Genomic DNA, 6,758 nt, shown 5'->3' on the forward strand with positions numbered 1-6,758 from the left:
TTTGTCAGAGCAGTTGTCCTGGCATAAAGAAATTGAGAACTTACCCTGGATCTACATCCCTTATCACTGTTATGTTAGTTATTGGGACAAATCAGCGGAAACTAATACGTATGCCTCTAATGATGGAAAGTTTTATTTACCTGAGAGCAAGGTGAGTGAAACTACTGTCTGAGATCAGAGGGTGTGTACCTAGCTCACAGGAGACAGGAGGTGTGTTCTTTTGCAACATTGTTGTATATAGTAATAATGGATTTTATATACTTTCCTCTCTGTGCCTATGTAGACAGACGGTTCTAGCAGAAATGAAGACCAGAACATCTTTTGTTAATTCTCTTTCACTATAAATTGGAGGGTTCTGCGCACTGAGTGTCTTTATTCTATAGCTAGCCGGGGTGTGCTGCTCGTTCTGATGGGTGTTCCAACCCACCTATATGTAAATGGAAAAGCTTAGTGGATATACCACAATAGAACTGCGCTCAACCCCTAAGGTGTGTGTGTTTAGCTAACGAATGCACATCAGATGTAATAAAGGATAATGTATGAACAGACCCAAATTTGAGTTTGCACTTGGATATAGAAATCACAAAAATAACAATATGATGCGAATTAATTGTTGTGAGCCACTGTATTTATTGTATACTGGCCAATCTAAAGGTGTGCGGTTAATGCCCAGGGTGGGCGATATTGTCTCTTATAAAGTTCATGCAGGTGGGCGATATTGTCTCTTATAAAGTTCATGCAGGTTATAATTAGAGATGAGCGGGTTCGGTTTCTCTGAATCCGAACCCGCCCGAACTTCATGTTTTTTTTCACGGGTCCGAGCGACTTGGATCTTCCCGCCTTGCTCGGTTAACCCGAGCGCGCTGACAATGCTAAATTCCTTTGCCTTATAACAACCCTTTATGAAGCTAAGAACACTGTACGCTGTTTACTTAAGAAGTACCGTAATGGTACGCTAGTTGCGTAACGATCGCTCAGCCGTAGGCGAGACGCTCAAGCGTCACGTTCGCTCACGGCCCAGCGATCACAGGACACGTTATTGGTTATGTCTAGGGTAATGATTCGCTATGGCGTAGCTTACGCTCGAGACCACGAGGAGGTCACCAGCGATGCAGACGCTCACAACACTATACCTTTATGATAAAACCTTATACCAATGAAATACACTGAATACCTTAATGTGAGTACAGGGTGTAAGTGCAACCTTGTGTAACCTGACTAACTACAAAGCTGCTTGAGCGTCACCGATGCTCAAGTGAACACTTATCACTATAGAAAATACACAGATGCTGATTTAGGTTCCAAGGCCTATTAACTGTAATATGTCTAATATACTTGTAAAAGGGGATAACAGTACAAATGATACACTACAATATAACAGAGACTTCCTAACCACAGATCTAAACAATAAATACAAAAAGACAATACTATACTAACCTGAATGCTATACAATACAATGCTATAATACTATGAGAGATATAAGAGTAAAGAAGAGAGAGAGAGATGGAGAGAGAGAGAGAGGAATTGGCTCACAGAAAGACAATGATTACGGAGAGAAACTTATGCACAAAGGGTATGATCGCCTGCGCCTCGATATCCAGCTCCCGGCTATCAGCAGATAACCGTTGATGAGAGAGTGAGCTGGATGTGGTCGGCCTGCCTATTTATGCTGCTCACACAATGCAATCTATTGGTCCCTACAGTCTCACTGTCCATTGGACGCAGGAACTCGGCTTCGCATTATAACAAAGGTCACAAGTTGATTCATATCAGTGGCCCTGGTTATGCAAAACAATGGGTGATAACTAACACATTCCTGTCTTCTGGAGGGGGTATTGTTTGGTGAATACAAAACAGAATCCTGTCTGGGTTCTGTTCTATATTCATGATGTCCACTTTCAGTTGAGACAATGACATCTCAGCCCTCATTCTCCTGTATACAAATCCAGCCCCATTTGTAAACACAGGTGTTGACCCTCCTCATTGAGTCTCAAAAGCTCAGTGTAATTAAAGACTATTGTACTCCGTCTGCGGGAAAGATACTGATTTGGAGTACAATTGATCTTCAATTACTATTCCTGTGTTTACCTTATGCATGTGTAGATATGAGGCCCTCTTAACATGCAAACTATTGTTTGGGGGATCTCTGAGGTCAAAGAGACATTTGAGACCTACTGATGCCTGTCTCCAACTGTTCAGATGCATGACTAAGTAAGGACAAATAATAATAAATAAATGGACATAACTTCTTATGTCCATAACTATTCGCACGAGCGATTAATCTGCTCCAAACCAACACCGGAATATTGCTATTTAAATACTCTTCCGATAGGTACCAAACACCACTGTCTGACTCCTGTTAGACCCTTCGCACAATACAAAGAGGGATTCCTCCGTTCAGGGACATTCTATATTAACCAAACTTTCAGAATCTATCAAAGGGACCATAATCTATAAACTACATTAATTGTGAACATTTGTAACGAATGAGTCGCACGCTACGACTACATAAACTCTACCGTAAATACGCATACCGCGCCTGCGAGTGCACGTTATTGCGGGTATGCGAATCCACGGGAGAGCGCATGCACGCGCAGCGCGGACCAGTGTGCGGTGCAAATATGGCAACGTGCATTGAGACATTTTTCTGACTTTGACAGTCCACCCTTTGGCAGTCAATAATAACTGCCACAAAACATTTAAGGAGAAAAATGTAAGTCAGGGGTTAATTGATTTCCATGGTTGGGTAGGGGAGGAGAGAGGAGAAGGTGTGAAGAGGGTATGACCTAGTGAGAAAGCAGAAGCATGTGTGTATGAGTCCATGTTTGGAGGGTCATGTATCATCGTGCCGTACGTGTGGTAAATCAAGCTTCGAGGTATTGCGAAGTATACATTTGAATTCCTTCTTATCCTGTGGTACAGGTCTGTGGATGGGCTGTCAAACTTTACCGAGCTCATTTCGGCTGTGGTTGTAACAAAATGGGGATGCACATTTTAGTTGATGATACATGAATGGGGGAGGTATGTGGTTGCTGATATCTGTGCCTGAATTCCCTATCGTCTATGTGTGTCGTTACCTGAGGGTTGTAGAGATGAAGATAAAGAACACTTACGAAAAATGCAATGATATTCTATGTCAGGGAAATGTACATCTGTTGTTGAAGTTGTGTTCGGTATCTGTTGAGAGTCGTCTTCTTTGCGCTGTTTTGCTCCTTAGGCATGAGCAACAAGCTTTGTCAGTGCCATCAGATTTACAAAAATGTTGGGCTAGCGTGAGTTTAAAAATACTAGGGAAACTGGGGATCCATGGCAAAGTTCATCAAGTGTCCATATTTAAAGTTGTCAAATCTTCTTCTTTGGTGCTTGTCTGTTGTCTGTATAGCGCCTCGTCAACTTCCTCGTCCAAGGGGGTCTTTGTATCTTGGAGAAAAGCAGAAAAACAGGTGAAAGAAACGGACCGTATAATCGCATTTTCATCACATTCTGGTTTCTATCATTGGGTCATAAATCAAATCCAGGTTAATTACGGTTTCCTCACTCCTCAAGCTCATCACTTTTGTACTTTGTTTGCACCTCATTAAAGCCTGCCCGCATCTAAATATCAATCCAATCGATATAATGACACCCAAGATACATAGTAGAAACTTTCCAACATCCATTATGACTCCTTGAGCCCAGTCTCCCAAACCGGAGAACCAATTTCGCGGGTTCAACCATGACACCCAACCAGTCAGCTCATTACCTACAGCAGCAAGGGTGAGATTGTGTTTTCGACGAAATTCCCACTTTAATTGCAGAATATCATCCATCTTTTGGTCTATGACCTCTACCGGATCCTCGGTGCTATTTGTGATATACGTGCAACACTTTATGCCGTACTGTGTTGCCAATGTAACACACTATCCGCCTGTTACTGCTGTAAGGTAATTAAGAACCATCCTATGCTGAACTAGTTCTGTTTTGTAAGCTTGAAGTTCTCCTCCAGTGTATCTAAACGTGTCATCATACATTTCAGTGATATTATCTAACAAATTGGCGAGTGCGGAAATGTATCTATAATTCATCACTCCCCGAGCGGTACGAGTGAAATCTAACGCTACCAGAACCTGAATCCCGGTGGATTCATGGATAAGATCAGAGGCCGGATGCTCTAACCTTTCTGACAGTTGTCTTTTAACTCGGTGCTCGTAATGAGTGTGAGTATAAGGAGCTTGGGCACCACGGTGTATGTCCTTCATTTTGTCATGTGTAACAGTCATCACTTCAGGCAATATTTTTCCAATATAACACAATCCTTCAGAGTTTGGGGCAAGCCATTTGTACGCCTTTCTCCCGCATATGAAATATGCATCATCGGGGAGAACATAAGGGACGGAGAAGGACATGACCATGTTACAAACCTTCCAGGTGAAATCTCCTGACCCTAATTCTTCCATCTGCTTAATGCACGTATCGGTTTGTACGATATGTGCACAGTATCCTGGTGATACCTCTCCAACTCTAGTAATCCTATTTCCTAAGGTATATCGATACCGGAAAGATTTTCCTCTACTGGCTATATGGCGTACCAGCTCTGTATCTGTAGGCATTCTATCTGCTCTGTGTGAAAAGGTCATGGTAAGGTTGCTCCATGACACTTCCCAATTTCCCGGTTTTCTGGGATTGGAGATGTTAAAACATATGAGGGACCTATCCACATGGTATTGGTGGAGCTTCAAACTAGGAGGGCTGGAGATATTAAACCTCCGGTCCACCGGTCTCCCACCACTTAGCTCAAGTACCTCCCCTAACGTTAAAGGAAATGGTACTAGCCCTGATTTGCTGTGTCCCTGAGGTACTTGAGAGCATACCCAACAATCGGTCTTATTTAACACATTACCCACTAAGGAGTGATAGTCACTCAATGGATGCCGGTCCATATGGATATTAAAACTGGATTGGCATTTCTTTGTTACAGAGCCTACAGATACAACTTTCTTTTTGAACTAACATTCCTTCACAGTTGTTTACAAATAACATGGTTGTTAGATCGTGCCCGGTACTCGCCTTTGCTTGGTGATTGGGTTGCTATTGGAAATTTACACCTCCGTCTCAGTCATCAGGACCTTTCTGGATCCTTTCTCGACCTCACTGGTACTCTCACCGAAACAGACTGCTCTGGTCAACATCATGGTTAACGGGAAAATCCATATCACAGTCTCTTGGGGCAAGTCCATCTTACAGGAGGAGAAAAGAAGAAATTTGTAATGGGGGTATAAGAAAATCAGTTTGAGGGGGAGAGAACTCGTTACGATAATAAGTTCTCTCGTCTTGTTGTTCTTCTTGTTCTGCTGTCCTCTCAAAGGTGTTGTCTCTCAGTCTTCAAAAACGATCATTCTGTAAGGAGCAAAAATCTGGCATTACCATTGGTCCAACTGAGGGGTGACATACCATCTTTAAATCATGGAAACATGAGTGAGAAGAGAGAGAAAATAAAAAACAAAAGAGATAGAGAACAATTCATGTGCATATATACATTACATAACTCGACAATAACCATCAATAAGAGAAGAGAAACAAAGCATTTTTAAACATTGTCAACATTAAGAAAACATTGTCAGACTATTTGGCTGTCGTATCTACGTGTCTAATGGTTTCCTTGAGCAGTCCCTCCCCACCAGCACTTGCATTTTTCCACTGTCTGTATCTGGCCAGAATACATTGTGGTGGATAGGTCATGCTGGGGTTTGGTAGACTTCTGCAAGGACCAAGCGAATATGCAATGTTTGAATTCTTACCAATAATCGTCAGAGATGGGGATAGAGAGAGAGAGAAAAAACATTTTTTTCACAAATACATTTACAACGTTTAACCTGGTCATTCCTGTGTCTTCAGTGAATGACCTCCCAATTTACTAACCATTACCTCAGGCTTACCATCAGTCGTATGATCACCTTTCTTGACTACCTATCATGGGTGTGGCTCAAAATTCTTCCTATGTGATCCCTGCTTATAATTTGGTGTGTCATAACTTTTGCTCATTTTCATGTCTAGGGGTCTAACTTTATGTGGGCTGTTACAGTTGCTAGCATAATGCCCTTCTCTTTTGCACAGATCACAAATCCTTAAGTTCCTCCATGTGCCAATGGCCTGGGGTTTTGGTTGATTTGATGCCTCCTCAAACGCTTGGATGCTCATCACCATCAACCGCTTTCCCTGTACCTACCTGATTCCTTGGATACCATGATTATGTCGTTGTCTAGGGAGTTGATATACCTTCTGTGAATCTTTGATCATACAGTTAGATCTTTCCTAGGATCTGGGTAATCAGACATGATTGATCTCAATTCTGTCCGGGACCAGGGATGGCGCATTGCACTGTCCTTGACGGGAATGGTTCCCTGATCGTCAGTCTTCCCATTGGGGACTGTGATCACCCTGGCCAGATCGAGCTCAGTTACATCATCTTGTTTTGGTCTTATAATATGGGGTACATTTGTTTGTGCGTGATATAAAACATTGTACGTACCTGTGGACACGACCTCACCTGACCCTCCGTTAGGGGGTTTGATTATTGCCTTTACCAATTTGGTCGCGTCCACCTGGATGTCTTGTAGGATGGCTTCTGGAAGAGGTGCCGACATCGTTCTGGGCTCACTTTCTTGTTGGTGTCCCTGAGGAAAGTTTAACATGGGGTGCGACTTGCACAGGTTAATAGTTGTACATTCAACAGTATTACAATAATCATGGTTACATTTATTACACTTATCCTTATAATC

Source organism: Pseudophryne corroboree, chromosome 2 (genome assembly GCF_028390025.1).
Source record: "Pseudophryne corroboree isolate aPseCor3 chromosome 2, aPseCor3.hap2, whole genome shotgun sequence".
Taxonomy (NCBI): domain Eukaryota; kingdom Metazoa; phylum Chordata; class Amphibia; order Anura; family Myobatrachidae; genus Pseudophryne; species Pseudophryne corroboree.